This window comes from Sitophilus oryzae, unplaced genomic scaffold (genome assembly GCF_002938485.1).
Source record: "Sitophilus oryzae breed Bouriz unplaced genomic scaffold, Soryzae_2.0 scaffold_170_pilon_pilon, whole genome shotgun sequence".
NCBI classification, from domain to species: Eukaryota; Metazoa; Arthropoda; class Insecta; order Coleoptera; family Curculionidae; genus Sitophilus; species Sitophilus oryzae.
The window spans coordinates 1,296,507-1,311,135 of record NW_022146402.1 but is presented as its reverse complement, the minus strand read 5'-3'; positions in this window follow the sequence as shown (position 1 = coordinate 1,311,135).

The window sequence follows — 14,629 nt, the reverse complement described above, 5'->3', positions numbered from 1 at the left end:
TGCTCGTCTTCCAAATGCTCTCCAGACCAAAGTTTGTCGCAAGTCCGACACTAGGCCTATTCTTGTTTCGTCACTAAACATGACTAAACATTTCGTCACTAAGCATTCCAATTAGGTCCATTTGCTCTCTCATCTCCTCAGTCCATTGTAGTCGCGTAATTTAAATCTGTAAATTAAACTTCGGAACACGTAGAGGCCTTCTTAAATGCAATCCTCTGTCATGGAGTTTTCTTGCTATGGTCTTTCATGAATCATTTATTCCTTCAAGCGAGTTAACTCATTTTTAATAGCAGTACTAGAAAGCAGGGGATTGCGTCGTGCAATTAGGGATATTTGACGGTCTTGCACAGCAGTAGTAACTCTATTTCTATCTCTTCCAGGCCGGTCTGTAACCTCGTTTGTCTCCCTGATTTTTTTAAATATTCGCGAAACATCGCTTTGGTTAACTCCTACAATTTCAGCTATTGCAACTTGCCGGTAGCCCTGTTGAGACAGTGTTACTATTCTGACTCTATTAAACTGTGAAATAATGTTTCTAGACATTTTAAGGCCAAAACAATCGTCAAATTTCTTCTGAAACCCAAGAGACCACAACATCGAAATGTGCAAGAATTTGTAATAATATTGTGTCTGAACGATAAACATTGTTTACCATATCCATTTTAACAAAAAAAAATATTACAGATTATCAAAGCTATGTATAAAAAAAGATTCTTTAAATTCCTTTCCGTATATACACACAACCAAACTTATATGGAATCACTCTTTATTTTTGACTAAATTTCTTGCAAGGATAAAAATTGGTATACAACTTTAAGATAAGGCTATTTGTTGTTAATAAACATGATAATAAAGAATAAAAGACTGCTGCGATTTATTTTGTTTTGAATTTTGTGTTTGTAATGTAAAATCACGATTGTCCGGTAATTTTTATTCAATCCAAAAAAAATAAAAAATGCCTTATGTTGGATAAACAGATGTACAGAGGGGAAGAATTATTGCTCTCACCGAACAAGGAATGTTCCAGAGAGACGTAGCAGAGGCGTAGTAGGCGTTACCCAGGGTGTTGTATCAAAAACATATGGAAGGTACTTGGAATTAGGAACACACACGGATAGGCCCAGACAAAGTCGTCAAAGAGTCACAACTGAACAACAAGACTGCCTTGTATGCTAAATTGCTAGAATAAATCCCAATGTTTCTCATCCAGAGCTACAAAGACAACTTCTGGCAGCTACAAATGTGAACGTTTCAGTTGAAACCATAAGAAAAAGGCCTCGTGCACGAGGGTTTTACAGTAGGAGAGAGTTACGGATCCCACAGTTATCTCGACAAAATAAAATTGACCGGCTAAATTGACGCCTTCAACATCAAAACTTGAGAAATGGCAAAATGTTCTTTTTTCGGATGAGAGCAGTATTGGCCTAAGATCAGATAATCATCGAATTCGGGTTCTCAGAGCTCCAGGAAGACGAGAGAGACTTCAAGCTGCCAAATCTGTACACAAGATATAAAGGAGGAACTGTAATGTTCTGGGGAGGTATCATACTGGGAGCAAAAACTCCATTGTTAACGCTTCAACAAAGTTTAACGGGTCGGAGATATGTTGATTTGGTGCTAGAACTAATCGTTAGTCTTTGGAGAGGTGCAATTGGGGATCATTTTAACTTCATACACGATAGTGTACCTCCCCATACCAGCAGAGTGACTAGAGAATGTCTTGAAACGGAAGGTGTCATAGTTTTGGACTGGCCTGCCTATTTATCAGATCTAAACCCTATCGAACACTTGTGGGACTAGCTCAAAAGAAGGGTTAGAGCTCGTCGAAACAATCCAGAAAATCTCGCACAGCTTATTGATGCAGCATTAGAAGAGTGGGAAAACATACCCCAAAACAACGTGGATAATTTAATAAAAAGCGTGTCAGCGCGGATAGAAGCTTGCATAAGGGCTAGAGGTGGCAACAAGGAATATTAAAATTATCAATTTTCTTTTTGATTATGCTTTTTGGCCATTAAAAATTTAAATCTTAATTTCGTTTCAGAAACCAAAAAAATTCATTTTGTTTTTTTGGGAACTGATTAAATTTTGTTATTGCTATATGGATTATTTTTCATTAAAAGTCATTGGTAAGGACTGAGTTTTATTCATAAACACAAAATTTTCATACATCTCAAAAATTATGAAAGATAATAGGTGGTTCCATATAAGTTTGGTTGTGTGTATTTAAACAATATATGTAATCATTTTGGCCATATGTGTTAATTCGTGATTGATAGTGGTATATTCCTGGTATTTAATATCCGGTGATAGGGAAATCCCCTTATAAAATTGAAGTATTCACATTAATTGCATCGTTACCGTTGTACTGTCGTGTTATTGATAGACATTCTATAATGTTGAATTTCACAACAAATTGTTAATTTTCTAGAGGCTTGGTGCATTTTAGTTGATTTTAAAAAGTCCGACCGCAGCGCTCGATACGGCAAAAATTAGAAGTTTTCGCTCTGTATTTCACGCCGTTCCAAGTAGTAAAAATTAAGTGAAAATTTTTATTTTTATTTTTAGAATTTTCAAACTATACTTCCTAATATTTTTAGAATAATTATATAATGAATTTTTCGTATATTGGCTATTTAAATTCGTGTATTAGCATATGTCGGTTGTTTACGATATTCTCCGATGGTGGCAGCACCGGCGGGAATACACCAAGCCTATAGAATAAAGTAAAAAAAATACCGAGGGTGTCATTTAAAAATCAAAAGTTGTAGTCATTTCCGCTGAAACAGGAAGTGACCAAAAACAATTGAATACGTCAATCAATCTTAATTTATATCATATACTAACAGACCAAATCTCGTTCTTTTAACTGGAGAAATACAAAAGTTATAAACCTGAGCCACCTTTCGAAAACACCCGGTATATATTTACTTATTAAAGTTTCGTTTTAGTTAATTTGTATGAAAAATAATCTTATCCAAGAACTACATTGTATACAATATATAATGCATCTTATTTGAAAAAAATAAGACGTCTAAAGAAAAAAAAACAAAAAGATAAAGAAACCTTGACGTTATAAACATTAAAGATTAGAAAAACATAAAAAAAGCTTTTATAATAAACGTATTATGCAAGTGTCACATTTAAAAACAAATGTATAAGACTTTAATTAGGTTTAGAAACTTTTAGATATTGGGGCGTTTTTAAATCGGACACTTGTTTTGTATATTTTTCTACGAAATATTGTAACTTGCTAATTTTATAGTGTATTTTATTTGGTTTTGTCAGATTTTTTTTTCTAATAACATTACAATGAGTATAATATATAAAATAATAAAAAATGTATATACCTATGTGGCGGATTCATCTATCCAAAAAAATCCTTTATGGGTATTTCGCCACTGCACTGCAAGAAAAATCTACAAAACAAAATAGTTATTTTTTGTAAACACTTCTGGCGTTAAACCTAAACGGACGCTGCTTGTCCGAAGTTGTGTCTACAGTAATAAAAATTTGCCTAACAAAGAAAAAATGCTTAACGTTTCGGAAAGTTTTCTCTTTCCGTCGTCGGAAGCAAAAAAAAATATAAAGAATCAAGAAAAAAACTATTTAAAATATTTAAATTGAACTATTCGAGAACACTTTACTTTTTAAAACAGATACGTCTACAAGAAATCGTTGACGTTCTGTTAAAATGATATTATATTAAGTTAAACTTCAAAATTAACAATTACTACCTGATAACAATTACTTAATAAGGTAAAACCAAAAGCCCAAATTGTATTTCTGTATGAATATGTTAAATTTTCTAACGGATTCAGTAAAAACATCACATATTAGTACTTTATTACCTTATATAGACGTGGAATGATCTAATTTAAGCACAAAAATGTAACGAATCTTCTTTGTAAGCATAAAAATTAAGAAAATATATTTATTTACATCAGCTCAAGCTAGCAATTTTATGACTTTTTCGATTGACAGTTAATCGATCATCGGTATGTCATCTATGGCCTTCGCATAGAATTTGCGACGTTGTCAATAAAATTACTTTATATGATTTTCTTCTGAAATAAAGTTGTTGTGGAGGGACTTAAAACGGTAAGTTATCACTTTAGTGCAACAAAAATTGAACTGTCTAGTAGCTTATTCGTTAGTGTGGATTATTTTAAAGCAATTTCTGAAATAAAATTTGCGGATTTTTCAGGTTCTACGAAAATATAAGTTTTTTTAATATATACTGTTTTTCGACGCGTAATCAATGAAGTTTTGTCATTAGGCTCAATTAGGTTAGCCTGGTTATTTGGAAGGTGGTAATGCATTGGTTAGCCTGGTTATTTGGAGGGTGTTAATGCAATGGTTAGCCTGGTTATTTGGAGGGTGGTAATGCATTGGTTAGCCTGGTTATTTGGAGGGTGTTAATGCATTGGTTAGCCTGGTTATTTGGGGGTGTTAATGCATTGGTTAGCCTGGTTATTTGGAGGGTGGTAATGCATTGGTTAGCATGGTTATTTGGAGGGTGTTAATGCATTGGTTAGCCTGGTTATTTGGGGGTGTTAATGCATTGGTTAGGTTAGGTTAGATAGGCTGGTTATTTGGAGGGTGGTAATGCATTGGTTAGCCTGATTATTTGGAGGGTGTTAATGCATTGGTTAGCCTGGTGATTTGGAGGGTGTTAATGCATTGGTTAGCCTGGTTATTTGGGGGTGTTAATGCATTGGTTAGGTTAAGGATTAGATATTCTGGTTATTTGGAGGGTGGTAATGCATTGGTTAGTCTGGTTATTTGGAGGTGTTAATGCATTGGTTAGCTTAGTTATTTGGGGGTGTTAATGCATTGGTTAGAGTTAGGTTGGTGGGGGAGTGTTTGGAAGTACGCAAATCACATCGATTTCCAGGTCTTACTAGACAAATCAGGGGAAAACATATTTTTAAACAATTTATTGCTAAATACTGTGATTTTGTGTCAATTTATTTTTATAGTGTTTTTGTTTTACTCGTTATTATATTTTTAATTTTTCGTGTTCTTAAAGTGCGTACTAAATGTAAAAAAATGAATATAAAATTAGAACGTTTTCGTCGATTTTACACAGGTGAGTATGGCAACACTGTGCATAACCTTGTATTTACTCTTTATGAAGGTTATAATAGGGAGTTTTCGCATTGAAATGTATTGAAAATTTGGAATTTTCAATTATTTTTTTTCGTAGAAAAAGTGGTTCATCCAACAATTTTTTTCTTTTAAACCATTCCATTAACTATGGGATCCACATTAAAAATTAAAAAAAACACGATTTCGTGGGGACCTGTTCTGCACAAGACCCTTTAAAATATTTAAATTGAACTATTCGAGAACACTTTACTTTTTAAAACAGATACGTCTACAAGAAATCGTTGACGTTCTGTTGAAAAATGACATTATATTAAGTTAAACTTCAAAATTAACAATTACTACCCTGATAACAATTACTTAATAAAGGTAAACCAAAAGCCAAATTCTGCATGATTGTTTTTGGCATAAATTTTACGTATGTTATGTTCTTTAAAAATCCAAAGCTTGATTCCCTTACATTTACTAACATCTACAGTTGCATGAGCAATACATTTATTTTTATTAGATTGAATTAAAAAAGCCTCTTTTATTTTTCTTTTAGAGGCTATCGCTTCTTTCATTATAATTTTGGCGTTATTAAAATTTATTCTGTGCCCTGTGTCCCATGAATGCTGACAAATCTTAGATGTGTTTCCGACGACGGAAAGAGAAAACTTTCCGAAACGTTAAGCATTTTTTCTTTGTTAGGCAAATTTTTATTACTGTAAACACAACTTCTGACAAGCAGCGTCCGTTTAGGTTTAACGCAGAAGTGTTTATAAAATAATACAAAACAAAAATTCCATATACAGGGTAAGTACATAAGTGCAAATATTTTCAGGGCTGGTAGATCTCGACAAAAGAAACATATTTTCTCTTTACCATTTTTCAGATAAGTCCAAAATAACAGAGTTTTTTTAATTTTTTGAAATTTTAAAAAAAAATATTTTTTTAAATATTTGAATTTTTTTCTGTATTTGCATCCCTTTTAGTGCCATACCCATAGGGCAAGGCCGTAACTATGGTAAAATATCAGAGATTAAGAAATTATACCGTGGGGAAATTTGCGGTGACCAGGCAGTTCTAAAAGGTTTTCCAAAAATACACAGGGAAATTTAAAAGAAAATGCACGTTTCTGAACATATTTTTTAGCGAAAACAAACTCATAGACGTGTTCCTGGGGTCGAAATATACCACCCCTGAAAATATTTGCACTTATTTAAGACTCACCCTGTATAGTCCAAGAAAATAGGTTTTTAAATACGAAGTTTTGGTAAAAACTTGAATTTTTGATATAAGTTGAAAACGTGAAAGATTTTTTTTTAAATTCACTCCCGAGAAGGGATGAAATAAATAAATCAAATTATTTTTTCGGTAAGAACTAAAACAAAACAGTTCAAATAAAAAGTTGTGGAGCGTTTTAAATAGAAATGATCTCTATACTTTTTTGTTCAGATCAAAATTAACCGAGATAGGGTGGCTAGAAGCTAGGGCATGACAGAAATTAAAAAAAACTATAAGTTGCTGAAAAATTCATATATTTAACATTTTTATTCAATTTGTTTGGAAAATTATAAATTTCAATTAAGATTTTTTTAATTCACCCCGAGAAGGAGTGAAAAATATAATGTTTTTTCACAAGTTCCAAGTTCAAGAGAAACTGTAAGGACTTAAAAAAAATGTTCCAATAAAAACTGTCTTCTAGTTTCTATTAGTTATTTTTTATATTATAAAATATTATATATAACGATAAAATTGTATTTTATCGTTGACCGAAAAGATTCCGATCGGGAGACGATAATGCAATTATATAAAACAATATTTTTTTCCATAGCTAGTTACGTTTTAAAAATATTCAGAAATTATTATTTCAAGGAATTTATTACGAGTAGAAAAAATATTGTGCTGGGTTGGCGTTGCTTTTATGTAATTTGACAAATAAGTCTTTCGTGTCGATTGCTGATTGAATTGGAGCCAGAATTGGCTCAAAACGAAATAAGTAAATTACCAACAGATATTCAGGCTGAGGCGACAAACGCCATATCCAAACTACTTCCATTTAAATCCCGAATAACTTATGAAAAGGAATATAAAAATTTTCAAAAATGGAAGCAATTAAAAAACGTGCGAGGAGAAATAAAGTTTTTAACCTATCCTCGCTGTTAAAGTATCATTTAATCTACCCTTGCGGTTAAAGTACTATTTTATCTACTATTTTTGATAGATATAAGGCAATTTTAACAGTTGCTATGGAAAAAATATAATTTATTTCACCCCTTCTAGGGGATTAATTTAAACAAAAAATCTTTCACAATTTGTTTTTTTAATTAATTACAATGTTTAAATGAAACAGTCATATTTGTTCGTTTAAGTTCAAAACGTAAATATCTAACTTCATCATTCCGTGTTGTGTTGTCATATTCTTGGAGTTTGTGCTTTTAGTACTTCTTATACTATTAATAGTATAATTAAATTTGCAATAGACTCCTTAATGAGATTACAAAATTCTCCAATTCATATAATTAACTTATGATACTCATTGTAATGTCAACACCAATAACTCATATTCTACGCCGCATACAAAACGCTGACAGCTTAGCTTTATTATTTTTTTTTATAGAAAAACCCCTTATATACAATTTATTGATCTAACAGGACGATCTGCCAAAAAATTGACACATTCCGTATTCACCAATATTTAATTCAATTTAATTCATTGTTTTTGGCGCACAAAACGTCAAAATTTTACCAGATCGTCTGATAGATTAAAAAATGGACACCCAAGTACTTATGTAACGATAGAATATTTATAAAAAGGATAGAGTATATGTTTATATGTGCCTAATTGTATAGCTTTATGGTCATAAAGCTGTTAAATTAAGTAGTTATTTAACATTAAAAATTTATATACAACGTTGTTATCAGATGTTATAATTTATGTGTTAAGTACAATTTATCTAATTATACCTATGATAAACGGATAAAAATAAATGTTTAATTTAATCATAAATTTAATATTTTTTTACATCCTATCTTTCCTTCTTCCACAACTGATTTTGTACAACATAAATTTGCGATATACATTTAAAAGAAGATAATGTATTTAATTTAAAAGAATTAAGTACTTCAAAATATTTAATCAAAGAACTTGAAGAAAAAATAAAGTAGAGAGCTATCTAACTACCTTTTGTGTAATCGACCCGGTTTCCTCTTACCGTCTACAAGTTCACTGTAAAGAAAAGATTTTGGTTTTCTTGCATTACAAGGTTTCTTGCATACAAGGTTTTCTTGCATTCTGCATACGTCGCCAGTCCATCTTAAGCGGGATTTAGTAATCATGAGTTCAACGCTCTCGCAGCTAGCTTCTGCAAGGACCGATACTTTGAGACATGGTGGGACCATTTGATTCTTAAGAGTTATCAAGGGTGTCTCTTTTGCAACTTGTTTAATGCGTTCATGTGCAGGCGGTGTAGCACCCAAGTTTCAATTCTATATAACATGGTGGAGATTATTATTGCTCGGTACATTGCAAGTTTCGTTTTTGTGCTCAAGTCATGATTGTAGAAAACCCTGCATCTTAATTTCCAGAATGCTCTTGAGGCGCTCCTAATTCTGTGCTAAGTTATTAATGATATGATTAGTAACAGATATACCCAAGTATTTCTAGGAGAGGGCACAAGTAAACCTAAAAAAACTTAACAACGGCTTACCCCAAGGCTGCGTTCTCATCCCTCTCTTGTTCAACTTATACATCACTGACCTACCAGATACGCAATCTAAAAAATTTTGTTACGCAGACGATATAGCCATAGCAACTGAACATGAATCGCTATATCAAACCCAAGAAACATTAACAAAGGATCTCGTATTCTTGAATGCCTATTTTATAAAATTGGGAATTCAACCAGTTCAAATAAAACAAATGTGTGTGGCCAAAGTATGCCATCTTAATAGCAAGCTGACGAATATTGAAATAAGCGTCAAATTTGGTAATACCATTATGCGTAATAACAAATATCCAAAATATTTGGGGATTATCCTAGACCGCACACTCTCATTTCGAAAATATTGTTGGTAAAATCAGAACATGAAACATCATACAAAAATTTTGTTCTGGGGTGCAAAAGCAACACTGCGGATTCCTGCCCTTGGTCTAGTATTCAGTGTGGCAGAGTATTGTGCACCAGTGTGGTTGAAGCCAACACACAAATCTCATAGACACATGTGTGTGAGCTATACGATAAATAAATAATAAATGCAGAACTGATTTAATGATGAGTTAATGAAAATTATACAGCAATAACTTATGCTTACGCTCAATTTATTAGAGCAACGCGGTTTAAAAGTTGTGTTAAATAAAATTATTTTTATATAACAAACATTATAATCCAACATGGAAATATAAAAAATAAGAAAGCATTGTTAGCAAAAACGACGTTGAGCAAACAAGAGAATTCAGACAAAAAGCAGAATTTAGTTAGTTGTTAACTCGATAACTGATGAAAATTATACAGCAATTTTCATGTACATGGAAAAGGATAGGACAGACCTATATCCAGTGGATGAATCCGGGGATAAGATGCAGCAATTACTGTTCACTATTTATTAGAAGAAAATGACCATCTTGCGTTAAAGTCTAACTTAATAGATTGCTTTTCATATAGTGACTAACATACTGCTGAAAATTTAACTGCCCTTTTAAGAAGTATATCGAGGAATTTCAAATAGATGAGAAAGATGTCTGTGTTGTAAGCGATAATGCGGCAAATATTCTAGCAACAGTAAAAAATGGTGGCTGGATTCAAAGTTAAATTACAGTAAACTACAGTTAAAGTTAAAACAAGTCCTGACTACAAGACAACAACTTGGATATGATTGAAAGGACGGTAAAAATAAAAGAGGCATTAATCTTTACACGAGTGTTAGAAAATTCCGGGTAAAATACAGTGAGTATCGAAGAACAAATTATTTTGGAAAAACTAGTGGTAATTTGGGGAAATTGTACAAATATAGTAGAATCTTTCTGCTACAAAAAAGATGTATTCGAAATATATTTAGGATAAAATGTCAAACGCTGTGAACGATGCCTATATGTTTGTGATCACTAATAGAGATCTATTTGCAGGCTTTGTTAGTGATCACGAGTATACCAGAAATAAATATAATCTTATACCTAGGAATTTAGAATTTAGAATGAGTGGGAGAGGGGTTAATCACTTCGACCTTACAGATCCATTGTGTCCCCCTTTCTTGAATCATAACTCATCATACAGTCCCAGGGCTTTGACAAAAGCCAGTATCTGGGACGGTTTTATAGAGGGTAGTTCTCCATCTCCAATATCAGTCGTACCAAAATTCATGGCACGAATGGTTGTCGTCTCGGCGCACTCAGTGATGAGGTGTACTGGTGTTTCAGCATCTTCCCCACAGAATCTGCATTCGCCGTTTCTTCTTAGTTTCAATCTACTGAGGTGTTCATTGAGGAGACAGTGTCCTGTTAAAAACCCCGTGACAATCCGAAGATTGTTCTTACTCAGACCCAGGAAGATCTGTGATTTTTCTTGATCATAAGCCCTCAGAAACTTCTTCGAGTGTCCTAGACCATTGCAAGATTTCCATTCCAGGTTGCGGATGGAATCTTCCAAATTCTAATTCTAAAAATTCTATACTTAGGAAATGCAATTTTACTTATATACAGAAGAATTCGATTATAAAAATATTTAATAGTTTCCCCGAAGACTTGCAGGTCATGTCTCATAGAAAGATAAGAACTATGCTAAAGGATTATTTAACCAAAAAAGCATACTATAGTTTGACGATTTTTTTTCCGATTTGCATATCTCATTTTTTAGTAAGCATAGTTTGTTTGTAGTAATTGTAGTAAATGTAGTGTGGACTTGAGTTCGGAACAAATAAATTAATATCTATCTATCTATTTAAAAGCGCCCTGGGAAATTTTTCGAGATAATTTTTTCAAGATATTGTCGCAGAATTGACGGTACTGGACCCAAGAATCAACAATAGTTGCATTTCAACATTCAGAAAAAATATCTTTCCTATATCCCAATCCAAATAGTTCCGGCAATAATGTTACATAAACCAATGATAACCAATCGACCGAGCCAACAACCAAGACTAAAAAAAAATGGTCATTATTCGATAAAGCAGTAAGTTATTTAGTTCAAGAAACCAACCCTACAGCAGCAGTTATTATAGAATTTGATCGCTATCTTGAAGAACTTTGGTTAAATGGGAAGATGAACTACTGAAAGTGTAGTATGGACAGTGGCACATCTATAAAAACTCTAGGAACAAAAAAAACTATCCCAAATAAAATAAAAAAATGTCTCCCAAACACCGCTTTGCATTTCTTTAGAGCTTATATTACATTTTAGTTTGTATTATGAAAACTGCAGGAGAATAAATTCAAAGTTGAGGAGTGTATTCGTAAAATCTGTAGTGTTTTTTTTTTTAATCTTTTATGATTTTGGATCTACAGATGGCTGTACAAGGTTTTGTTGATTTGGCCGGTTTTGCAAATGATGTGGGACAGCTTGAGTTAATTCACTTTAATATAAGAAGCATAAGAAAGAACTCTGATGAACTGTTAATTTATTTAAATGAACTTGATTTAAAGAAATTGATGATGTCATAAGAGGACTTTATCAACATTATGGTGGAGGAATTAATGATACTAACATTAGACCTACACTTACTAGATGGTTAAACCAGATCCCGCAAGGGGCCCTTAGAAAATCTGGCTATAAAATGGTCCAGTGGCCATAAGCGGGAAAAAATAAGGAAGTACAAGTCTGTCTCTCGACGAGAAGGGTAGTATCGCCCACACCCGCAATAGTACCCTTTACAGTTTATTTTTTTCACGCGCCAATGAACTAATATTATAAAAGTTTCTGCACCAAGAAACTACTAAAAATACCCAAGTTATTTTACGTTTCTTCTCCAAGAAAACAATTCTATTTTTCCTCAAGCCAGGAAAATTAAATTACGTTATTTAGTAACTACCGAACCTTAGTGCTAGATGACTACTTCTAAAACCAGCATTTTTTTATTAATATTAAACTAGGTATAATTTTTAAACTAAAGACTATAAGCTTCTGAACAGTGAATAGTGAGTGCTACAAAGTATGTCTAAACGGCCAAAAGAAGTTTATAGCGCAGTATAATATAATCCCTAGATATTATACTGTGGTCAGCTGTGTCTTTTCACAGCCAATACAAGTGCAGAAGTGAGGTAACGAATTTTGAAGAATTATGACAGGGTTTTTATGGCAATTTTATGAGTGTGATTTAGAACATTTACATCTATTTTTTATTTCAAGTTTTAGTTTTTATATTTTCAAAGATTTCTTGTAACAGATAATATAGATTTTTTTGTCATAGCAAATAGAGTATGAATGAGAGAGAGAGTGTAAGGATTCAGTATATTGTTAGAAATAGGATATTGTGTTTATTCTTTTTTATCGGAATAAATATTATTTATGTTATTGTTCTACATTTATCTTTTATTTAAATGTCCAACCAGCACCCTTGATAATACAGTCAATTAAATTAGGTAGCATAGTTAGTACTATCTGCTTGTTTTGCAAGCTAATATTGAGATCATATATCTTAATATGTCTCTACGGCAAGAATAACACCTCCTGCTTCGTACAGTTGGTAGATATAAAGAATGACATTGGCCGAAAGACGTGATGAAAACTTGAGGGAAAAACAAAAGTTAGACAACAGAGAATACTGGCATTCAATACTAGGAGGCGACATATTCCTTAAAGGGTTAATGTTTGATAAGTTGTCATTTTAGGACGAAGTGTGGATACTAATGGACACAAAATAGTAATTGGAAAGTTGGAGAAAACATTACAGTTGTCAATGCATTAATATGGATTTTAGCAGCTTGGAAAAATACCGAATGACAGTAAAAAACTGTTTTGTTAAATGTGGATTTAATCTCATAGTGATATAGGTGTAGAGCACGATATACAGGACGATATTCCATTAACATATGTACATATTATAATTAAAATTATTGTGTTTCAGGTTTACTTAGCAGCTCAAACTTTTAACACAAGTAGCTGATGTGCAAGATTTTCTAAAGAATTAAAGTATTCTCCAGTTTAAGTATTCTGAGACTACAATTAATTTTATTAGAAAAATTGATGCACTTTTTGATTTACTCAATAGTAAGAGCCCAATAGTAAAGGCAAAAGGGGAGAATTAGTGAAAAATGGATGTAGTAATGAAAAAAATTGGGGACCTATTATGACTAATATTATCCTTGCTAATATCATAAACGCGAAAATTTATATTAGTAAGTTTTAGTAATATTACAATGTAAATATGAATTATTTTAGTGAATATGAGGCCCCAACAGTAAAGCAGGAAATTTCGACGAACTTAATAGATATTATTATTCTGTACTGATGCGATGAATATCAAGTCCAATATATTTTATAACAGTGGTCACGATAATATTGTAGGTTTTGGGGACCAAGGGAAAGGGAACAGACATTTTAAACCAGCTCCGGTGTCTACAGTTCTTATGACGGGGTATCTTTTCAAATTGGAAGTAACCCCTAGTATATTTTTTATAACACTACATATCGACATTTTTTCATCTCATACTCAATTTTTGGCAATGAAAAATTAATGGGAAGTGATCCAATGATGATGGTCAGACAAACACCATATGTGTTGACTTTGAGATAGCTTCTGGCGAAGGAAAGATAGGGAGAAGTGAAGGCCAGTTGCATATTGGTTGTCATCTGACTATTCAGACTATAATAGTGAACATACTCTATGGGGGTTATAGACATAGGACTAATCACTAATCAGGAATCGTTCTTTATGCAATTTACGCAATCGTTCACAGCTTGAGTACCAATTTAATAAATGAAGGTTTGATAAGACTTCATGAAGTAGGAGTTGCAATTACTTCATTCCTATATCTATGTTAAAAGAATTGGGCTGTAATTTTGACGATTATCGTATGAAAACATGTGTGTCACTTGATAAAGTTATTTAGAAATTTATTAGCTACCTTAAAGGAGATAAAAGATCCAGAAGGCAAAATTGTATATTGAAAATACAGCACTAGTCTTCATAAGTACTAAGAATTGCAGGGTTAAGATTTGGTAACAAATTAAAAAAAGCTCATGTTGAATGGTTCAGACAAAAAATGAAAATAAGGTTTATTCATAAATTATATATTATAATTAAAATTATTGTGTTTCAGGTTTACTTCAAAAAGCCATAATATGCTTTTTGAGGAAAAGTTATTTCAGAAAGAAGAATATAATAATGGCAGTGCCAAATACGACACTATATTTCACAGTTTGGCACAAGTGCCAAATATGACTGAAAAGGAAAAATGCTGCATTTTATTATTTGATGAGATGTCATTACAACGCCGCCCGTATTGATTATAACACTTCTTTTGATAATATTATGGGTTTTGCAGGAAACACAATTGCTGATCATGTGATTTTTTTTTGCTTAGTGGTGTACAAGTGGAAACAGC